The sequence below is a fragment of the Schistocerca piceifrons genome, chromosome 7 (genome assembly GCF_021461385.2).
Source record: "Schistocerca piceifrons isolate TAMUIC-IGC-003096 chromosome 7, iqSchPice1.1, whole genome shotgun sequence".
Lineage (NCBI taxonomy): Eukaryota > Metazoa > Arthropoda > Insecta > Orthoptera > Acrididae > Schistocerca > Schistocerca piceifrons.
In genome coordinates, this window is record NC_060144.1 from 309,431,390 (window position 1) to 309,455,107 (window position 23,718).

The following is a 23,718-nucleotide window of genomic DNA, read 5'->3' on the forward strand; positions in this document are numbered from 1 at the left end:
AGTAAACTTTGCAACATCTGATCTCAAATATGATGTTGTGTACGAAACAAAAGTCAGTACTAAGCGATTTTTTCTTGAGTTTAATGTTGTTATTCTCGTGTAATACATTAAAAAGTTGCGAGAAATGCTTTTTATTGACTACAAAATGGTTCAAATTGCTCTGAGCACTATGGGACTTAACAGCTGAGGTCATCAGTCCCCTAGAACTTAGAACTACTTAAACCTAACTAACGTAAGCACATCACACACATCCATGCCCGAGGCAGGATGCGAACCTGGGACCGTAGCAGTCCCACGGTTCCGGACTGAAGCGCCTAGAACCGCTCGGCCACCACGGCCTGCCGTTGACTACAGTTGTACTAGTTAAAATGTGGTTAAAATATTACCGCTGTACTTCTGTACTTGTATAGTCTAGTGCCTCTATATTAATGATACCTCGAACTAAAACTTTATTATTGGCACTTTACAAGTGGATGCCATGACATCCAGATCACTTTTTTTTTAATAGTTCATTAGTACATCATGATGTGCAAGTAGTAAGGTGTACTACTTAGGCGCTTTCGAGAAAACCGGAAGAGAAGTTTTATGCATCAGTGATACCTTGGTGTGTTTCGACTCTCAGCACTAGCTGGCGGCGGTCATGTGGTTAGTGTCCAAGCTCCGTAATCGGTAGATCACTGGATCGAGTCCCGCTCATTTTGTTTAATTTACATTTTTTTCATCGCTAATCACAATATTTCGTACGTATCACATTTGAAAAGTAATACGATGAAAAGACACATGTATTTACATGAACTTTTATTGAATTTTCAATGTTGTTTGGCTGTTTACTGATTTTTATTACTACAAAAAATATTACGTGACCTTTATTTCTGTAGGCAAGTTAGAAACTTCATCAAGCGCCTTCAAACTTCATATTTGACTGAGACTGAACCAGAAATTGCTTCTCGTGAAGATGCTAATAAAATGCATTAAGTCATACATCGCCAGTTTGCGACACCGGTATTTACGAAAATGTTGGTTTGCATCTCACTTGTCGGAAGAAATAGAAAATTTTCAAAATGTCAGTGAGCTTTGTTTCTCCTTGAAAACTCTGAAGGTTCCTTGTACATGCGGGAAAATTGCATTCATTCGGTGTAGTAAATGCCATTTAAATTTATGTTTTCCGTGTCTGCTTGAAAAATATCATCCTGCAACTTGTAATGTCGAAAGCACACAAATCGTACATTAGCCTCATATTCTGACATATTGTAACTAGGTGTATTATCGAATACATCGATTTTTTACTTGGGCTTTACAAGGCTATCCCTCATCCTTGAATCTTGCATCTGCAGATCGAAGCGTCCAGATGCAAAGCCGTGTCAGTACCTTAACGGATTGGAGGTATAAGGGATTTCGTAAATCGCAACGGGCACACATTTTCAGGAAAACTTTATGCGTTTCGTTCTTTCCTTGTCGATAAATATGTTTTTTGTGTGATAATGAAAATTAGCAACGAACCAAACAACAATAGGAATTCAGTAAAAATTCATGCAAATACACTTGTCTTTTCATCGTATTACCACTCATATGTAATATGCGTGAAATAACATGACTAGCGTTGAACAAAATTTAAATTAAAACTGCTCTTACGATTTTCTCGCAATCGCTTAAAGTGTACGCATTACTGCTTGAACATTATTACTAAAAGTGTACAGAGTTTGAAGTACATCCGTGATCCGAAAGTCCTTGCCTTCCCCTTGTTAGAACCAGTCAGTTAACTGGTATGGCACTTCGAACGTTATTAATAAATTATTTACTTTCTAATTTGTCTCCTTGTTTCTTTTCTCTTCTGTGCTGAGGTGTGTACCAGCGTAATTTTGTGGTATCAGGATAGCTTCTCAGTTTTCTGGATACAAATAAGTTGTGTGTAAAGAGAAGTACGTTGTTTCTAGCTTATACTGATAAACGTGTGGTATGGCACATCGAACCTTCTGAAGTTCTAATGCTGTGTTCTGATTGACGTACTGGTCTGCAGTGCAGTCGAAGTTATTATCCTGGCGTCAAACAATGTCTTAAGTATTCCGAGGCCATTGTATATCCACGGGAAAAATTGTTGTATCATCTAAATTGTTGTTGCTCGTAAACAAAACAAGAAAATAAATGAAAACGTGAACGAATAACTTATCAGTAACAGCACGTTCAACATGACGCAGTGTGAACCGTCTGTAGGCCAGTGGGCCAGTGTCCATCTGAGGCATCGATATCGGGTCATGGCCAAACGGCACAGACTGGCTCGCGTTGTCGTGCGTGAACTCAGTGCGTGTCCCACCCCCCCTCTCTCTCTCTCTCTCTCTCTCTCTCTCTCTCTCTCTCTAATCACATACTCACACAATGCCCCGCCCGTATTTTCCAGTCTCAGAGTAATTATTTACAATTATACTGGGAATTCGGCGTGCTCTATACTTCTAATCAACTTTTGTCAGGGAAGCAAGCATCCTTACATCATGACTTGAAGCTATGCTGTTGGTATTGCAGAATGACAGCCCGTTTGACTGGGCACTTGAGTCTCCACAGGAGAACCTGTCAGCAGATTCGTTATTTTTCTAATGTGGGACAGTTAATTTTCTCGGTTATTTAACGTAGAAAACGCTATTCCTGAAACATTTGCCGACAGTACTTCGAATACGCTTCACACTGAATGCCCATTGCTTAGGTTCCTTGGATTGACTGCCAATTTTGCATACAAAATGCAAAAAAAGGGCTAAAAACCGAATTATAAACATGTCGTTAGGAAGAAATTTCCTCTCTAGTCAAACAAAAATTTCCATTCAGAACTAGGACAGGTCGCAAATATTCAAATGTATGCATGACATATTTTGCTGACACCGGCGTAGTTCGTACTGCAACCCTTCTCGAGTGCAGCTGATTTATAACACAGTTGCACCGCTGGCGAGACGTGTGACTGTTGTTCAGTGTTGTAGCCGCAGTGCAAAATGAGAAACGTACCGTTTTGTGTATTTTGTTCTGCAGCAATGAATTACGGCCCCGAAAGTACCACTGGATTATTATTACTTGTGACCGCCTGCAGTTAAAAAAAGGCGAAAAATAGTAGGTTCGGTGATCATAATTACCAAAAGTAATGACTGACCGCAAAGACAGCATTATATTTGCGGTAAGTTTGTCACACTTCAAACACTGCGTTTCTGTTAGTTGCACTATTACCAGTAATTCGAAAACAGGCAGTGCATTCCAAGTGGCAAACGGACGACGGAACATCAGATAACATTTCTTTACGCCACTGATGATATTTTACTTGAACCTGGACCAGCACATCCATGGGTATCTAACTACATTTTGTTTGTTCCTGTCCGTAACTAATACCATTTTTCTCGAAAACCGAGTGCGAATCGAAATGCACGACATTGTCTTTTCTGCACACGACGACGTCTTTCACAACTCGTCATTCTTCTTTACTTCTGAGAATTGAGCCTGTCTTTGTGGTTTATCGGCTATCGTGCCTGGCGAACACATGAAAGATGTTGATTCCATCACTGACCTGCCAGATATCTGAGAGAGTTAAAAAAAATGGAATGGGCGTTGACCCCCTGTAGGGTTGTTAGGGCCTCTGATGCAGGGCTTCATATGTGACTCCACTTCGGCGACCTGATATCTGTTATTCCTCCAGTACCCCATTGACATATTACACGATACATGATGCAGCAGTATTTTTGCAAGCCACGGGCATTAGTTCAGAATTATAGCTTGAAATGAACTCTGGCTGTTAATTCTTTAAACATTTGAATCGACCGATCATATATTACGTTATGCACGGCACTGATTGAAGGTCGTAGTTTCAACAGTCGAGTATTCTTCTTTTTGAGGTCTATCGTGTTCCCGTCGAGCTATCCACTACATCGTTAATATATGACAGGTCCTGATAATGTTTTTTAACTTAAATTATCTGCTATTCGTGTATCTTAGTTCTACTGTTTCAGAAGCGAACTTTATATTCGGTTGTGTTATTTTGCACGTAGTATGTAGCTCCCAGAACAAACGACCACCCTGCAACGTGTTTGGTCAACGTTGATGTCGAGTAATACACTCAGTTGACTAAAGTCATGGCGTAACGCTATTCACATATGCGGATGGTGGTAGTGTCACGTACACAAGGCGTAAAAGGGCATTGCATTGGCGGAGCTATCATTTGTACTCAGGTGATTTATGTGAAAAGGTTTCCGTCGTGATTAACGCCGAATGGTAGTTGGAGCTAGACGCATAGGATATTCGTTAGGGAATTCAGTATTCCAGATCCAGTGTGTCAAGAGTGTACCGAAAGTACCAAATTTCAGGCTTACCTCTCACCACGGACAACGCTGTGGTCGACAGTCTTCACTTAGCGACCAGGAGCAGCGGGGTCTGCGTAGAGTTGTCAGTGCTAAAAGACAAGCAGCACTGGGTGAAAGAAGTACAGAAATCAATGTGGGCCGTAGGACGAACGTATCCGTTAGGACCGTGCAGCGAAATTTGTTTTTGATTGGCTGTGGCAGTAGATGACCAATGCGAGTGTCTTTGCTAACAGCAAGATAGTGCCTGCAGCGTCTCTCCTGGGCTCGTGATCGTACCGGGTGGACCCTAGACGACTGGAGAACCGTGGCCTGGTCAGATGAGTCCCAATTTCGGTTGGTAAGAGCTGGTGGTTGGGTTCGTTTATGGCGCAGATCCCAACATGGTATTGTGCAAGCTGGTGGTGGCTCCACGATATTGTTCAAATGTGTGTGAATTCCTAAGGGACCAAACTGCCGAGGTCATCGATCCCTAGACTTACACAAAACTTAAACTAACTTACACTAACTTATGCTACGAACAACACACACACACACACACACACACACACACACACACACACACACACCAATGCCCTCCGGCGGGAGGGGCCGCACAATCCGTGACATGGCACCTCAAACCGCGCGGCCAACATTAATGGGTGCTTTGTCTGCATGGAATGAACGGGGTCATCTGGCCTAACTGAAACGAAATGAAATGGCGTGTGGCCAGGGCCTCCTGGCGGATAGACCTGATCGCCTGGTGCAAATCTTTTGAGGTGACGCCACTTCGGCGACTTGCGCGTCGATGAGGATGAAATGGAGATGGTGAAGACGACACAAAACCCAGTCTCTTGAGCGGAGAATGGAAACGATGATGTTCGGCCACTTGGAGGCCATTTTCAGCCATTCATGGACTTCACCTTCCCAAACAACCATGTCATGTAAGGAGGCTACAATTGTTCGCGATTGGTTTGAAGAACATTCAGGATAATTCGAGCAAATGACTTGGCCACCCAGATCGCCCGACGTGAATCCCTCGAACATTTGTAGGGCATAATCGAGAGATCAGTTAGGGCACGAAATCCTTCACCGGCAACACTTCCGCAATTATGGAGGGCTATAGAGGCAGCATGGCTCAATATTTCTGCAGGGGACGTCCAGCGACTTGTTTGTTAAGCCCATGTCTCGTCGAGTTGTTGCACTACGCCAGACAACAGGTTATCCGACACGATATTAGGAGGTATCCCCTGATTTTTGTCACGTCAGTGTAAACTATTGAATGTTACTCTTTGACGATGACTGCGAAAAATCTGTAAATGTTTTAGAATGGATCTCTTCTAGTGTTGGTTGATTCGGGGGAAGGGATCAAACAGCGAGGTCATCGATCCCATCGGATTAGGGAAGGATTGGGAAGGAAGACGGCCATGGCTTTTCTAAAGAAGCATCCGGCATTTCCCTGAAACTATTCAGGGAAATCACGGAAATCGTAAAGCAGGATGGCCGGACGCGGGCTTGAACCGTCGTCCTCCCGTATGTAAGTCCAGTGCGCCACCTCGCTCGCTTCTTCTAGTGTACTAATATCGAGGAGAAATCCACCCCGAAAGTCCGCCTTATTATTCGTATCACGGTGATCTAGTCTAGGTAAGTGTTTCGCAGAACGAATAGTAATCTCGGAATAAATGATCGCATCCCTTGACAAACCTCTTAAAGTCATTTTTTGTAACTCCATTACAGAGGAGAGACCGATCTCAGTACGCACGCTTACAGCGTGATAAAATCGCTGTGGAGGGAGTTTAATTGCGTGTATTGAAACGTCCTTTGAAGCTCTTCATTAGTTCAAATGGCTCTGAGCACTCTGGGACTTAACTTCTTTGGTCATCAGTGCCCTAGAACTTAGAACTACGTAAACCTAACTAACCTAAGGACATCACACACATCCATGCCCGAGGCAGGATTCGAACCTGCGACCGTAGCGGTCGCTCGGTTCCAGACTGTAGCGCCTAGAACCGCATGGCCACTGCGGCCGGCCCCTTCATTAGTCCTACTATTTACTTACTATGAGTTTTTCGAAACTTTAAACGTGTTTCAGTGGGCGATAGCCAACGGAACAAATAATAAAGTAGCTTCGTTATTGCGAGTACTGCAAACCGTTCTTGAAACAGATTCATTTATCTAACTGTCCCTGTAATTGGTGCTCAGATAGACAGAAAAGGGAATCGGGCAGTAAAAATGTTAAAATGTTACCGAATGTAACCTTACCCTGAACTATCTGTAACATTATTTTGGAGTGATACCGGATCTGAAATTCACTCACTCTCTCATCAAAGCAGTACATAATTTCATTCGTAAATATTCCAAACTCAGTGTAATTGATTCTCCTGGTGTGATTGCCCTTAAAGGTTGCTCAGTATTATTAAAACACGGATAAAAATTAAGTGTTTCAGAACTCTGAGAACTCGTATTACATCACTGAAACGAAGGTAAGCAAACGAACATAAAAACTAGACAGTGTCACTGTTAGTTTTTAATTTACTTGCCGCGTATACTGAGTAGCAACAAGATATAACTGAATCGCCTTCGCTTTTATCCTACATTTCCAGAAGTTGTCGCAGTGCAGTAAAAGTTAAAAATTATGCTCGTTTGAATGAACGCTTCTGCTGCCGACCGGTTTTGGAACGGTATGTGTTGTTCCGTTTTCAAGTGATGATGTGGCATATGGCGTTACAGTCGTTCATCCAAAACCTTCTCAAAGGCTTTGTTAATTACATGAAGCGAAGTGTTCCTTCCAAACAGCAGTAAGACACCGTTTTTCAACAAGTGTGTCGTCCATGCAATCAGCGCATGGGTATACATATAAAGTAACTAAGTAACTCAAAGTATACCAGGCAGAAATTAATATGTGGATATTCGTATAAAATAAAAAAAATTAAGGAAAACGTTTGACTTACGTGTAACACATGACATAAAGTACTGCACATATGAAATACAGATTCATAAGGCCAGTAAGCCACTAAGCAGAAATGCTGCTATCGGGTGGTATAAAGGATATCCTTGCTGAATAACAGTTTAACACTGCTGCATGGAAAGAACTGTTTGCTTGACTGTTATAACTTTGGATATATATATATATATATATATATATATATATATATATATATATATATATTGGGGGGGGGAGAAGAGTCGGGCAACATACTGCTTTCCTCTCATACACGACTCGAAAAATAACCACAACGAGAATATCGAGAAATTACAGCTAATACAGAGGCATGCCGACAATATTCTTCCCACGCTTCATTCGCGTATCGAACAGGCAAGGGAGCAGGGGGGGGGGGGGGGGGGTTGGTATCAGTTAGTAGTACCAGAAGTACCCTCTACCACACTACTTCAGCTGGTTTGGGGAATATTGATGTAGGTCATGGGTAATCAACCATTTGTACCTACCACTCACTGTTGTATCTCTGTTAGTAGTAAAATTTTCTAAATCCTCACCGGTTCCACAGTAATCGTGTTTAATGAAGTAGATAAATAACTTTACTGCACGGCAAAGTTACAGCAAGTTAAATCATATAATGAGAATTAGTTACCAAATCCGGTATGTGAAATTGTTATTTTCCTTGCCTATAAAACATGTTTTCGTACTATCTGCAGCTGTACGTTAAAGGCTAAGCTCCTCGACAGTGTGTTTTGCATTCGGTTGTATGCCATTACATTCCATCAGTTCTCATCATACCGTCACACCAATATGGCTCAATATGCATACTTTGACAGTGCCTAGCTATTCCTGCAGTGTTTGTAACTCCCAAGGAGTGCGCCTTCGATCTTGATGGTGCAAATGTTTGTGATCACTGTAGCTCGCCATTTTTCGTTCGGTGTACGTGATGCAATTTAATGGTTTGTTTTTACATTTCTTGAATGTAGACGAAGTCCATTTTGTGAGGTGTAATAAATATGTCACATAGAAGATTGACCTCTGCACCTCCCTGAAACTAATTTTCTGTCGCCCCCCCCCCCCCCCTGACCCTGATGCACAAGGTAAGACGTTAGCAGATAATATTTTTCCTGTCATAACAGTTAACACAAAACTTTCAAATGAGCCGTAATATGGATTGGACTACCGACCTCGCACTTAAGGGGTGCCTTCTCAGTTGTGCAACTGGATTCGTGATTTCCTGTTAGAAAAATCACAGTTCGTCGCAACTGACAGAAAGTCGTCGAGTAAAACAGAAGTAACATCTGGCGTTCCCCAAGAAAGTGTTACAGGTTCCCTGCTGTTCCTAATCTACATAAACAATTTAGGAGACAATCCGAGCAGGCCTCTTAGATTGTATGCGGATTAGGCAGTCGTTCAGCGTCGAGTAAAGTCGTCATAAGATCAAAACCAATTGAAACGTGACTTATACACCATATCTGTGTTGTGCGGTAAGTGTCGGTTAACTTTCAATAATGAAAAGTGCGAGATGACCCATGTCATTACTAAAGGGAATTCGTTAAATTTCGATTACATAAAAAATCACATAAATCTAAAGGCTGTCAATTCATGTAAATACCTAGGTATTATAGTTACGAACAACTTAAATTGGAGGGATCGTGTAGGTAATGTTGTGGGGAAGGCGAACTAAAGTTCTACTAAAGAGACTGCTTACAGTGCGCTTGTCCGTCCTCTCCTGTAGTATTACTGCGCGGTATGGGATCCTTACCAGGTACTGCTGACGGAGGACATCGGAAACGTTCAAAGAAGGGCAGCTCGTTTTTTTTACCATTGACATGTAGAGGAGAGACTGTTATGGGTATGGGGGTTCAACCATGAAAGCAAAGGCGTTTTCCGTAGTGGCGAGATGGTTAGAAGAAATTCCATCACTAACTTTCTCTTCCGAATGCGACAGTATTTTGTTCGCGCTCAGCTACGTAGAGAGAAATGATCATCGTAATAACGTAAAAGAATTCAGAGCTCTCACGGAAAAATTTAACTGAGCGTTTTTTGGGAGTGGAACTCTGCTGAGCGTGAAAATGGGTCAGTGAACCCTCTGGATTGTGAATTGCAGAGTAATTGTGTACAGTTAATAAAATGCGGTTGCACGTACGTGTAATTATGATTTAAATGAGGCTGCAGCAAAAGTACACGAGTAGGAGGAGTGAAAACTGTTTTTTTACGAGTGTGGGATTTGGAGAGGGGGATGACATTGGCTTTGAAGGCAGTGGGAGGTTTATAGTGCTATCCAATAACGGAAGCTCTAATCGCTGTGTGGTGCGCAATACGGCTATAGAAAGCGGCTGCAAGTGTACACAGCTATTGGCCACGTGGTCACTATCTAAGGTGAACATCTTGCTGGTTACAGTGGTTTCACCGACACACATCGGCATCTTGTTGAGAGCCTTGAAGAGAGCTGCTTCTTTACTTTCCCTTGAAAGTGAGCGAACGAGATGCGAACCTGAATCTTCTTCTCCCCCACCCGTCTCCACTATTACGGATAATCCAAGGTTTCGTGCAATCATGATAACGAAAGCGGGAAATCTGAAATGTTCAGTAAATTAAGTTAATATGGCTGCAGTGCGATCTGAAAATCGAACAACCGATCGGAGAAGTAAGTTATACATTGTTACTCAACTTCTTCTTAGCTCTCGAGGTGGAGTCCACAATGCACACTGTAAACAAAATTACCCCGCATGATCGGAAAAATGACTTTCGATAGAATTTATCCTTGCCAAAAGATTACAACATTAAGTACGATAAATATTCAGGCAGCAGGAAATCAGATAACGGAGACAGGACCTTACAGATAATTTGCGACCGTAACTAAAAACTATTCTCTTTGTCGTCCTGGTCAGTGTTACGTTGCCCGACGCTGCTTGTTCTAAATTTTTTGTTCTCGTTCTTACACACGAATGAGACATTCCCCTTTTTTTCTGTTCTTGGTTTACTCTCCTGTTTTATTCCAGCTACCTCAGCGTTCTCCGTATCATATTCTGCGCAATATTGAACATTTGTTTCGAGTTAATATCACCTTTTTGTCACGTCGTATTCTGCACGCTTCTTCTTCCGCGGTCGATCAGTGCAGCGTTTTTATTGTTTCGATTTTCTGTCTCCGTTTCCACCTAATCTCTCTTAATTGTGCTGTAGGCACACTGTGCTGCGGGACATTATTCTCGTAATTTTGAGGCATAACATTAGCTCAGACAGGTTCTTAATGCTGTTCCTTAATACTGCCTTTTGCCGTCTTTTTCAAATTGAAACATACTCCCACATTTTATGACCTTTTGCCATAGTTTCATTCATTCTATTTCAGCTTTTCCGCTGTTGCCTGGCCGGCCTGTAGCGAATAATCGATACCAGGGCGAAAATAAATGTGTCTTCTTCTTCATTTTAGGTATTAGGCAATTGCCTGATACGGTACCTATCTCTTACTTGGTCTTCCTACAGTTTTCATTTCTTTTTCGATCTTCTCTTGTTGTACATCCTTCAATTCTTCGTAGAAATGTCATTTCTTGAGCCTGTATCCTGCTTTCTTGGTGTTGTATTATTGTCCATGCTTCACTTCCGGAAGTATGGGTTGGTACTGCTATTGTTTTATAAAGCTTCAACTGGGTTTGTTTTCTGGCTTTATTCTGCAAACTTTTTACAGTGCTTCCACGTATGGAAATAAATTTATTTAATTTTGGTCCACGTCATGATTATATTCGTAACTGATATCGCATAGTGTTTCGGGGAAATGCAGCGTGTTTGTCATACGTGTTTGTTTGTGTTCGTTGGCTTCGTGGTTATCTTTTCCACATCTATCACAATTCCGGTGTTTGTGTATAGTGTACAGACTCTTAATAGCGTGTATGAGGTGAGATGGACAACCTCATTCAGCCATGATATTCGATAGCATTTCTCTGTTCACATGATCGAAAGCTTTCTCAAAATCCTCAAAAGTGAAGTAGGTTTCCCTGCTGAACTCCCGTCTCTCTTCTATCTTGTTGCAGTGTAAAACAGTTGTCAGTAATTGGTCGTGTTTTCTAAAACCTGATTGTTCTTCAGATACTAACTTTTCAATGATATTTTAAATTATTGCATTCAGAATTTTGGCATATAACTTATAGGCTGAATCCAGGAAGCTTATACCTCGATAGTTACTACATGTATTTTTATCGCCCTTTTTAAAGACAGAGATTACTTTGGCTCTAAGCCAGTCTTTTGGTACCTCTTTATTTCTCCAACACTGATTAAATGTCTGAAGATGTCTTCGATGCAGGAATACCGCTCCCTATTTCCACAGTTTCCGGTTAATCCCATCTACTTTTTGCTAACTTTTAGAGCTTCCATCATTTTTCTCTTATCAGTGTAGTCCAGGCCTTTTGTGTCATGTAGTTCAGGTACTATCTGAATTAAAATATCATCAGACCACAATTTTTTATAGTGAGCTGTGCATTGGTTTTCTCTTATATTATTAACACGTATACGATCATTTCTTGTATGTTGAGTGATTTCGTCACTTTATAAGCGATAGTTTGTCCGCATGTAAATTGTGCTCTCTATTGATAATAAAGCGTCCCCATGATTCTGCGTCCGTTTTACGATTTATGTATTTCGCACTATTTCTTTTCCCTTTATATTCATTACAGTTCTTATTACTGGGATTATTTATGTAAGTCTTGAAAGGTTCTTGTTTTTCTTTAATTGCTTTTTTCCATCTCTGGCGTCCAAATTCTTACTCGTCTATGTTTCCTGTGTTTCCTTTTCTTCCCCAGAACCTCATTAGCTATGTTCGATACGGCTGTTTTTAAGTGTTTCCATTCTTCTCCCAAGTCTTCTACCACTTCTAAATGAATATGTGCTGATCTTTTTATTGATATCGCCTTAGCAAAATTACTATGTTTTGGGAAAACAGTTTGTACCATTTGTCGCTTAAAAATCAGCTTCTCACTGTTTATTGGCAATGTTACTATTGATAATTTCATTCCAGCGGAAAGAGTAAAGTAGCGCATTTATCAAAATATTTTTGGGCTGCGTCATCGCGTTTGCATGCAGCGTGCACTAACTGTAGTCGCAAGATCCCTTAGGGTAAATGTTCCTCTTAAGATAGCTTCTGTACGAACCGTTTGACCTCAGTCTGTGAGAACATTCCTGCAGAAGTCATCGTCCGACGCTTTGTTTGTTGCGTTATGGGTTTTGGAATTTCGTAACAGTGGCGATTAAGCAGCTTACGATAGTTTTCAAGTGATAATCTCTGACCCTGACATTCCAATTACTCCTCTTCTGTTATGCATATCCAGATGTTTCCATCTGAGATGCCCATTTACCGTGCTGACAGAATGCAGTATATGGTGCGAAAAGCTAATAATGAGGTGGTTCTGTTACTAAAATAATAAAACAACGGAGCTCTGCAGCTTTTGCTTATTTTTCAGAAGGGGAACAGGATGTCATCTGCATTAGTATTCGTAGCCATTGATTTCATTAACGAGTGGCATATACTTGGCCATTGGAAATCATATTTCTTCCGTTTGTTCTCTTTGTTCTTCGTCTTCGTAGGCAAGGAGGACCGTCGAGGAACTCTGCTAAATTCCGTTGAGTTGGCAGTTTGGCAGAGGGAACTCCGATTTGAAATATTTGGGAAGGAATTACCAGTTCCGGCCTTTGGCTGATAACCAAAAGAAACTTCTCTTGTTGGTACCAGTGGACTTGAACTAGTAGGTAGATTTATAGGACTGAGAAAATACTTGTACATGTGGAAAAAGAGATCTGTTACAAGTTGGTAACTGATATGCTTTTAGTTGTGCATATTTGTGCTAGCTTTGACCTCATACCAGCATCCATAATATTGTGTGTAGATCACTGCACACATATAACATTCAAAACTGGCAGTTGTATATATTTGTAAATTACGGGTGGATCTATGGTCGTGAACACACAAGTAAAAAATTAAGGGAAAGATAATTTAATGAAAAGTCTCACTTTAAAATGACAGATCTGTAAATTATGTAATGATAAAACGTACCACCTTTTCTGCTCGCAAACGCGGGCAGCTGCGTTGCACGTTTGATATTGCAGTAACACTCTTCGTTGTTGCCTTCGTTAATAACTGTAATATTACAACTACACTTAAGGAATAAAATAGCAACATCAAGAAACGAGTAATGTAGAGTAATGAAATTTTGGGAATACTTTTGTCTCGGTAACATATTTAACTAATTAGCATTGCAGAATCACACGTTAACGTAAGTGCGAGATAAGCCATTGCAAGTGTGAAATGCAGTTTCATTAATAAACGGTGTAACTACCAAAATGTTGAATTCGAGAATGCAAACGTGCGTGAATTGTGTCGTATAGGTATCGGATGTCTGTGGTGTGGAGTTCCCTGCCTGTTGCACTTCGTCGGTAACTAAATGGACGGTTAACGTTGTTTATGGATGACGCTGGAGCCGTCGTCCGATAATGTTGCATACCAGCTCGACTGGAGGCATATTAGGTAATCGAGCAGGCCAAGGCAACATGACCACATACTATAGAGCATGTTGAGTTACAACAGAGGTATGTCGGCGGGCGTTATCCTGTTGGAAGACAACCCCTGGAATGCTGTTAATGATTTGCAGCAAAACAGATCGAATCACTGCACTGACATACGGATAACCACAAGAGTGCCCGTGCTGGCATACGAAATTGTACCGCAGACCCTAAATCCAGGCGTAGGTCCGGACAGTTTGTCTAGGCCGCACACAGATTGTTTGCAGACGCTCACCTGGCCTCATCCTTACCTACAGACGGCTATCAATGGCACCGGGAAAGAACCACCTTTCATCAGAAAACATAACAGACCTCCACTCCACCCTCAAATGAATTTTCACTTGACATCACCGAATTCGTAAACTGGTGGTTTGGGGTCAGTGGCATGCACGCTATAGGGCGTCTGGCTCAGAGGTCTACCCTCCTGGTAGTGCCACGTAGCTGTCCGCAGCCCGCGGGCCGAACTGCACATGAACCCTGGGTTCGGTGTGGGACGGCGGTGGGATGAGTGGACTGCTATAGCCTGTTGTGGGGTTGTGAACCACTGAGAGCTCCGGCGAGGACGAAGCCTCTCCGTCGTTTCTAGGTCCCCGGTTCAATACACACACCCTCTGCCCAGCGACATTGGTAAGGAGTACCCTCTGCCAAGCGACACCCTCTGCCAAGCGACACCCTCTGCCAAGCGGCGTCAGTATGGGGTACCCTCTGCCTAGCGACGTCGGTATAAAGGATGTTTTTCCATGCAACACCAATACTACGAAGTAGATAGAAAAGGACAGACAGAAGGAAAAAAACAGACACGAGGGTTGGAACTTAAATAGTGGCAACTATTTATTCACAGCCGATACAAAAGAGTTACATGTTTGCATCTGTTACTGTCCTTCAAAGTAGTCACCAGCGTTGTGTAGAACCCGTTACCAGCGATGTGGAAGGCGTAGTATGCCGGTAGCAGAGCCTGTTCTGTTGATGACGCGGTCTAAAATTATGGTGATAATCGTGTACGAATGGGATGGTGTTATCCTAACGCATTACTTTCTTCCACGGCAGACTGTCAATGCACAGTATTACTGTTCGTTTTTGGAGCATTACCTGCGACCAGATTTGCGAAAGAAGCGGCGATACTTTCTGCGCAAACCACCCATCATTTTGTACGACACTGTGCGGGCGCATAGCGCAAGCTGTGGCTGCTCTGTTCGGTCGATGGGACTGGGAAGTACTGCACCATCCACCATACTCCCCGGACTTAAGTCCTTGTGACTTTGATTTGATTCTGAAGTTGAAGGAACCACTTCGTGGCATTTGCTTCAGAGCTGTTCCAGAGATTCGACAGGCAGTAGACCGCTCCACTCGCACCATCACATCGCTGGCAACGGGTTCTACAAAACGCTGGTGACTACTTTGAAGGACAGTAACAGGTGCAAATATGTAACTCTTTTGTACCGGTTGTGAATAAATAGTTGCCACTATTTGAGTTCCAACCCTCGTATATAGATGGGGAAAGAAGTTATAGTCACAGTATTTCACATAATATTACAATTCACATAGTTTTCATTTAACCGCTACATACACTGCTTGTTATATTCCTAATCATAGTTTCAGATAACTGTTTAGACAACATTCCTATAATTCAGACTTAAAATAATTTGGACTGTGACTCGATCCAGTTAGTCCAATTAGTGTGATTTTGCTAGAGCTGTATTTTCTGATGGGAGACGTTTTCGTCGCGATAACGCTCCGGGAAAAAAAATTAGAACGCCTTCTGATCTTAGTCTCACAGACAAGGTGTAGAGGTCTGTCCTACGGAGGTGTATGGAGAACACGCCGTTATGGAAGCTCCTCCTTATAAGTACATTTATGGTCCACCGTCTATCGCATGTCCAATCGGTAAAAAAGGTCTTGGAGAGAGGCGTGACCGGGGGGGGGGGGTAGAGGGGGGTGTCATAGTACTGGCTACCCACATATTCGGCAGTTCAGCCGGAGACGATTCCCGCAGAACGATGCCGTTGATCGGAGTTCTACGTTAAGTCAACAGGGTGGTGGAGGTCGCCAATACAGACTTGGCCATAGTCCAATTAGGCGACTGTGGAGCGAAATCCAATATTTGTACCGCAGCCCGTGTCCAGTGTCACGCACGTTCCTGCCTCTTTCGTTGGTCTTCTCGTGCAGATTTCCTTTTGGAATTGCTCAGAAGTTAAATTTTGGAATTTTTGTACAACCCTTGAAAGTGTAATTTATACCTCCTTCTTTTTCTGCAATTTCTGTAGTTGGTTAGTTGTGGTCTGGTAGAAGTGAAATTTATATCATAAATAGAATTTTTCGTCTTTTTTAACAGAAGACGCCAGTAGCAAAAAAACCTTACACTCGATATACCGAAATGATAAAATTATAATCTTGAATCGTCCTTTTTTATTTGACTTTCAGTGAGGTTTTCATTACATAACAAGGAGACATTACGAATTGGCTGTCCTCGGCCATCTTCGTAACTTCAGTTCCCTAAAGTAGTAACACACACATTTAGAAACGTTCGTAAAAATCGAATTTGAAGAATGTGAAAACAAAACGTGGAATGAAATACTTTATTTCTAGAGAATACCGATAAATACAAAAATAGCATTATAAGCAATATTGTGCGTATTTGTATTTTTTCATTCTGCTACAAGAAATTTCGAATTTTTATGGCAAATTTTAATTTATTATGGATATTCTCATTGTCATGCAGTCACTAATTATTAAAAATGCTACTTTTCTTTGAAAATTGTCATTCAGTATGTGTTAACTAATGTTTCAGTTGTATAATACAGCATTCAAACAAACGAAAAACAAGTTGCAGCTGCCCGGACTCGAACCAGCAAGCTCGCGATTTCAAGGCGCTATATATGGCTGTGTTAAAAATCTTGCAAATTTTCTTATAATTTACAGCCTTTGCAAAATTTCTGAAAAACTGATTCATCGAGAATATTTGAGAAGTGCGTCCTACTGCGTCTGGCAATCGACGTCCGGGCATAGAACATTAAAGTACAAAGAACATCGAGGAGTGAAAGACCGTCAGGTCTCAATGTAAGGGCGTCATAAATATCATAACTGACCAAAGAAGACTATACTGGAATGCGAAGATGAAGAAACAAGAATTGAAGCTTCGAAAAAAGTATTACCGCAACTGTGCCAGCCGAAGCAGATGTTTTATAAACAGTGGTTAGTAAACAGCAAATAAAAATTAGCCAGTTGAGAAGGAGCTATCGTGGTGCAGCTCCAAGGAGACAGCCAGAAACGACAATGAATAGCTTTCACAAGTTTTTAACTGTACTACCACATTTTATTACCGAATATAAAACACAAGAGCCAAGCCACGTACCAGTCTTAATTGAAGATCTACATTGGGTGGTGAATTTGGTGACGAAAACGGATAACGAGTCCGCGTTTATGCAGTAGAAAGCAACTGAAAATATTAAATTCTCTCGAAGTGCGGAAAATAGTGAAGTTCAACCATATCGACGGAAAGCGGGCTGTGTGAAACGGTAATGGTGTTAGCAGTAGCGAGTGATCAAGTGAATGCACTGCCTACTTTCTCTAAGAGCCAAAGCGTGCGTCTTTTTGTGTCACAGACGCCGACACGTAACGAACTTCGCCGCCTTGAACTGGTTAGTCTGTGCCAACAACCTCTACTGGTTTATCCTGTTCAGTCTGGTAATTCCATGATCAGTACTTCACAACATTCGGATCCACACGCTCTCTCTGCAGCCTCTCTGGACCCTGAGTAATACGCACGAAAGAAGAGGAGTGTACAGCCTTTTTAAATAACCCAAAGAGGAACATAATACAGAGTGTATTACGTGGTTTATTCTTGGACCATATTTTTGAATTCATCTTGTTTAGAACGAGCAGTCCAAAGGGCGGTGTATCCGGAATTTAGATGATGAATCATTGGTTCCCAACTTACAATTCTGTGAATTCTACGAAACCGATGTATCACTATCGAACGACTAATGATTACAGAGTTACTGAAAATTGGTGACTACTGGAACCAGCGACGATTGTAGAGACAACACTGTTCCGCTTAAATGCCCGTACCTCACCGTCGAGGCACCAGTTTGCTACTTATCACCCTTATTATTCTTTCATTTTAACATTGGGACTACACTGCTGAATTAATCCAGACTGAGGGATTGTTGCCAATTTCGCTCTCTAGACATTACTAGCGTCTTTGCCAAAAAATATCGTAAATTTGCACCGCTCATTAAGTGCTACAGTATGAATTTTATGGACCGTTTGATTAATAATTGTTTGTTATCAAAGATTACGTGAGGTACTTACCGCCTCTGATCACTCATGTTACCAATATGCAATGTGTCCTCAATGTATGACTAGAACTGAACTAGACGTAATTGTCCAGCATACTCTGCTATGATTGGGACTAGTGGTAACTACATTTCCTAGAACAGCTTCAAACTTTATCATATCGGTCATATTTCTGATATTTAGATGGTCGTAAATTCATTTTTTGTGTGTGTGGACATCACATGCCTGCAGATTTTCTGAACATTAAAATCCATGCGCCACAGTAACAAAGCACGCCACCAGAGAAGCCGAAACAAAATGGCGCCATCCGTTGATAAATTGGATATGGCTCCTCTCTAGCTGAAAGCGACGGTACTGTGGCGTGGGGATTTCTGTGTGTATCAGGCCTGCAGACATGCACCCGCAAATATAGGGGAGATCAGGATAGTTGATAGAGATTTTGGTTTTTGATTTTTTTTTTCTGCATTATTCGGAGAGTTGTGGTGAATGCGGCGGATAGCTTAACTTTTTGACTGCAAAATCATTTGGGACCCATTTGTTAAGTACACGTTTAAGTTACCCAAAATCACTTTTCCTAAAAGCTTGCGACTAAACAGTTCCTCATGAAGATATAAGACTTGAACGAAAGTCAATTCTGCCTGAATGTATAAAAATCGCTATGAACTTGGAAAAAAACAATGAAGTCTTCACCACAAATTCTGTTTAATATTGTAGCTACCTATAGTTGTTCAAATAGAGTAAGTTCTATATTTTAAATCCACCACGAATGTAGGAGTTAGTCGCTCGTTTATTTGAGTAAGTAGGTACAAATTCTGCACACTTTTACTTTGGTCGTGTCGAACTGAATTATCTTCGTCTGGCCCTCTCCGGTTTTTCTCCTTTTTGACCTTGGTGGTCACGCGAATCTCGTTGCCATCGGTTTCGACAGTCTTCCCACGCTACTCACCGGCCGGCATGGTACTTCACGAAAAGAAAGTAATTTATAAGGCATTATGAGTGATCAAGAGACTGTTGAGATTGTGGGAGATTCGTTGTTGGTATCATTCGATGTGACCCGTTGACATCTTTTTGAGGATCTTCAAGGTTAATGGGAATTGTCAAATGAGAACCCTCACCATACTTTTCGCAGGAGGTTGAGAGTGAAAGCTCTTCGCCATGGAAAGATTCTTTAACCTCTGAACCGTCATTAGGGAATTCCTGCCTGTCGTTACTTTCGGCATAGCTGATGTCTGACACTCGGTCGTCAGAATCCGTAGTGGAAAATTCGAATTGACGTTTTCTGGGAAGTTCTTTCTCATTCGACTTATCAACCGAAGCCATGTCACCTTTCGTGACCGCACTTGACTTTTCTTCATATTGGCACTTTCAGCCACGATTCTATCCTTGATGAGATTGTCTGTTATAATAGAGGTAAGTTTTATTTTTTGGCCACGATTGGATTGCCGTCGTGGCCTGACGTTGAGCAAAAGGCAAATTTCTTCTGGGGTGATTGTATCTATTAATTTTTTAGAGAAAGTGAGATGTGAAAGTTTGTATAAGAATTCCCATGGAGAAGTTTTTTCAGGTACATGTATTATGTGTGAAACGAATGGATCCGGAAGGAAAAGTTGCGCTAAGTTGTATGTTACACAAATGCTGCTTTCGTAGAGACAGATACGCTACTGGTTACAGCGCTGAAGCAGGTCTGGAAATCAGAAGGAACTATGTAAAACCGGTGCGACATGAGTTATATTAAAAAACCTGTCCAACAGTTGCTTTTTACGTATGATCTTGTCACACAGTTTATCCCCTTCAGGATTAATCTTTTTTAAAATTCTTAGTTATTTTGATGTGTTCCCCAAAGTTAACAATTTATTGGACATACGATGAGTGTCTTAAAAGCAAATCCTTCCGTTTAGATAGTTCCTGGGGAAAATGGCAGTAACAACTTATTGATGCAAATGAAGGGTCTCGTGACGTGTCAGAAATCTTCTCGGACTTCTTGCCGGATCAATGCACAGTGTGTCCTCGGGTTTGTGCGGTAGGCATATTCTCTCCTTCCATCTTTTGACAAAGAAGATGGAAGAAAGGAACATACCTTCCACTGCGTCGCGAAGATTTCGGCCCAACGTACGTGTTACAGTAAAAGCACTTTAGAAATTTAAACTCTCCCTCCCTCCCTCCTCTATCCATAGATTTTAATGTCTCGTAATCGTGGAGAAAGTCTCTGATGACATCCCAAACTCGTAAACCGTCACGTCTACATGCTATTGCACAAGAAACTCAAGAAACTAAACTGCAGTGAACTCACTCTCTTGTATCATGTACTGTTAATCCTTCGTTGCGTAAGAGTTGCTCCTGCTGGTCTGATACTTGCAGCAACAGCTGCAAATGTCACTAGAGGGTCTGCGAGCCTCTTTTGCACTTAGTGGCCTCACATTACATTACATTACATTACATTAGTCGTAGTCCATGGAACCGACAAGAGTGGCCTCTGGAATGTGGAAAGAAGCCAAACATATACATTTGATTTAATTCAAGTGCAATACTGAGGAATATGTCCGTGTTACTGTACTGCAGTGCTAATTCTAATTATAAACTCGTCTAAAACATAAAACATGAGTTTCTGAGAGACACTCCACAATGGAATAGGAGTCCCCAACAAAAAATTCAATCTTAAGTCCACCGCGTTATTTACACGACATTTAATGTGCTGGCAGGTTGTTGAATGCCCATTTATCTGACATTGTTATTGGTCTTAAAGTTATGGATTTCATTGTTTTTTATTTTTGGGAAAAGAAAAATATTGGTAATGACAAAGAACATTCCTCATTGTCCCTGTTGTCAAGTAGTTGTCAAAATACCCAGTTTTTTTTAAAGAGATGTCTACAGGATGTTATAGAATTTACATAAAATATAATTTTTATAATGTATACATACATTATTTCATAATGTAACACTACACACACCATCAACTGACATCAGGATCACAGCGACGATGTTTGGTATCCATTTTATGGACCGCAAATCCCGTTTACTTGTCTAATAGTTATGTGCGTCTAGTCGATGACGCGTCTTTCGAAGAGGTCTGCCAATGCGGATGTTTACTTCTTCCAGAAAGAAATGGAGTCTGAGCGTTAAATTGAAAGTCCACTTATTGTTTGTATATCTTCCCAGAGGAGTGCTAAATGAACTGTGTGACAGTTCTCTTCACAGCGTAACTGAGACTACAGTTATGGCGAAAACGCCTACAGTCGATAGCAGTTTTGATCATCCTTAGCATCTCCTACTGTTGTGCCCGCTGAGCACCCTGTTTAACACTGCAAAATGAAAAATGGTATGGACTGCTGTTACTTCAAGCTAAAATGAGCGCACGCGTAGAGACAGCGGCAATGTGCCACTGCGTCAAATAAATCCTGCCTATCTGTTGTTGCAGTGATGACAGCATTTGCATTAAGTGCTTTCGCTGCGTGGTTTCAGAGGATGACTCTGTACACCTGACTTTAAGGAGACGTAATGGCGAATCTTCAGAAGATCGGTCAGCTGTATTGTTCCTTCAAAGTTTCAATATGACATTTTGGCGGAACGCAAAGTTGATGATGCTTAATTGCATATCATCATTTGGAACTTGTGGTGGTGGTGGTGGTGGTGGTGGTGGTGGTGCTGCCATTTCTCTCCTGTAGCAGCAGCGCTAATGTTTGCAGACACAACATACTCTCGAAAAGATGTGCACAATGATTAAAAAGTCGTTCGTGTTTGAAACTGTCGTATTCGACCTTAATTACTTTTAGGATCCTTACATAACTAACAGTGGGCGGTTGTCGTCTTAATCTTAATATAAGAGTGATGTGCAGCGCACAGAATTTGACTGGCTTTTTTATATCAGTTTTGTCACAAGGTAACCAAAATTAATTCCGTAGAAACTCCGGTCTTGGGCTTTGTTTTACATTCCTTCGTAACAACTTCATTGACTTCCTTGGTGATGAACTTTCAAGTAAATAATTATATATGTGCAGCGTACGCATCGACCATAAAAACAATATTTTCATGCTGTGTGATACCTTCTCAAAATTTTTCGCAGGTAAAATTAATTTCTCTGCCTGCTAAATTAAATTATTTTCAAGCAAAGCGGGAGGACACGTAACATGATGATTATGATGATGATGATGATCACCACCACCACCACCATCATCATCATACGAACGTCATATCTTCTCAATGCATTCACATTGCTTAAGAATTTTTTTTATCGAAATCAGCTTCCGAACTAGTGAGCGGTACAGATATGCCGTAGAACTTCGTCATTTGCTCTGATGGAATTAAAGTATTCTCTGACTTGTGAGCATTTAAGCAGAGTATTTTCCTTTCGCAAGATAGATCATAATTTAATCATTGTGGTAGTACTGAGGATGAAGGACAGAACTACAGCTTAGAAAATACGAGGGCTGTTCTGAAAGTAAGTGCCGATCGTTAGCGAAATGGAAAAACCACTGTGAAAATCCGATGAAGATTTGTATAGATGTATTGGGCAATGCCTCTAGTAAGCCCGTCGATCACATCCCGTCTCTCTTTTCACTTCTGAGCGCATAGTGAGCACGTAAAAATGACTAGAAAACACTCTCCCGCGAAGTGCTAGGGCTGCGTCAGAAATTTCGCTTGAAGCTACGCAGCCCACGTAATTGTCATGTTTTCCTTCTTCATGGCAATGCTCAGCCGCGCTCTGCAGCGGCAGTAAAGATGCCCCTGCAGCGTTTTCGATGGAAAGTGTTCTATCACCCACAACACAGCCCATAATTGGCTTCCTGTGAGTTCCATCTGTGCTCGAATGAACCGCTGGCTATGAAGACAACGTTTTGGCACTGCCAATAAGATGAAGACCAGCGCAGATAATTGGCGGAAAGCATTGGCGGCTGCCTTGTGTGATAAGGGTACTGAACAGTTGGTACAAAGCTATGACAAATTTCTAAGACGGAGCGGCGACAATGTAGATAAGTCGCTGGAAGTTGTAGCTAACTGTTGAAAAATAAAACATTTCTGGTTTTCACAGTGGTTTACATTTCGCGGCCTATCGGAATTTACTTTCCGAATACTCTTGTAATTCGCAGGAAATGTCCCTTCGAGTGCTCAACCTTCCGTAAGGTACAAGGTATGGGTTAGTTCGGCACATTTACGACAAGATCGGTTCATATTTAAAGAGAGACAGATTAGATCATAAACGACCAGCTGGTACGGGCATGGTCGTTAGCTTGGGACAAATGCATTACTTGTTGCTACCATTAACATGACACGCAAGGGATGCCGCAGACTGGAACGATAGTCCCGACTTTGCTACACTAACTTAAAGGACCTATCCTATAATATAGTTTAACATATGGATCTTCTCTGCCGTAATGAGTCCGCACAATTATTATTAAAGCGTAGGTGGCTATTTTTGCACATTAGACCGAATATTTTTGTTTTGCATACACAATATTCATGTAACTCGAGTTTGAACAAGCACACAAGACATCGAAATTTGTTGCTGTTATTTGAGTATGGGGGACAAAATTTCGCCTATACCGATGTGTTGACTCTCAGGAAAATAACCATCGTCAGGAAAAAAGTGAGTGACAAACAGAAACAGAAATAAAATTTTGCCTTTACTTCCCGAAA

General features: G+C 41.5%; 1 protein-coding gene across 1 annotated transcript in view; it reads left to right on the forward strand.

Annotated features, from left to right (window-relative positions):
• LOC124804645 (sorting nexin-27) overlaps positions 1-23,718 on the forward strand; it is a 284,253-nt gene that overhangs the window by 225,496 nt on the left and 35,039 nt on the right. The gene's annotated exons all lie outside the window — the stretch shown is intronic.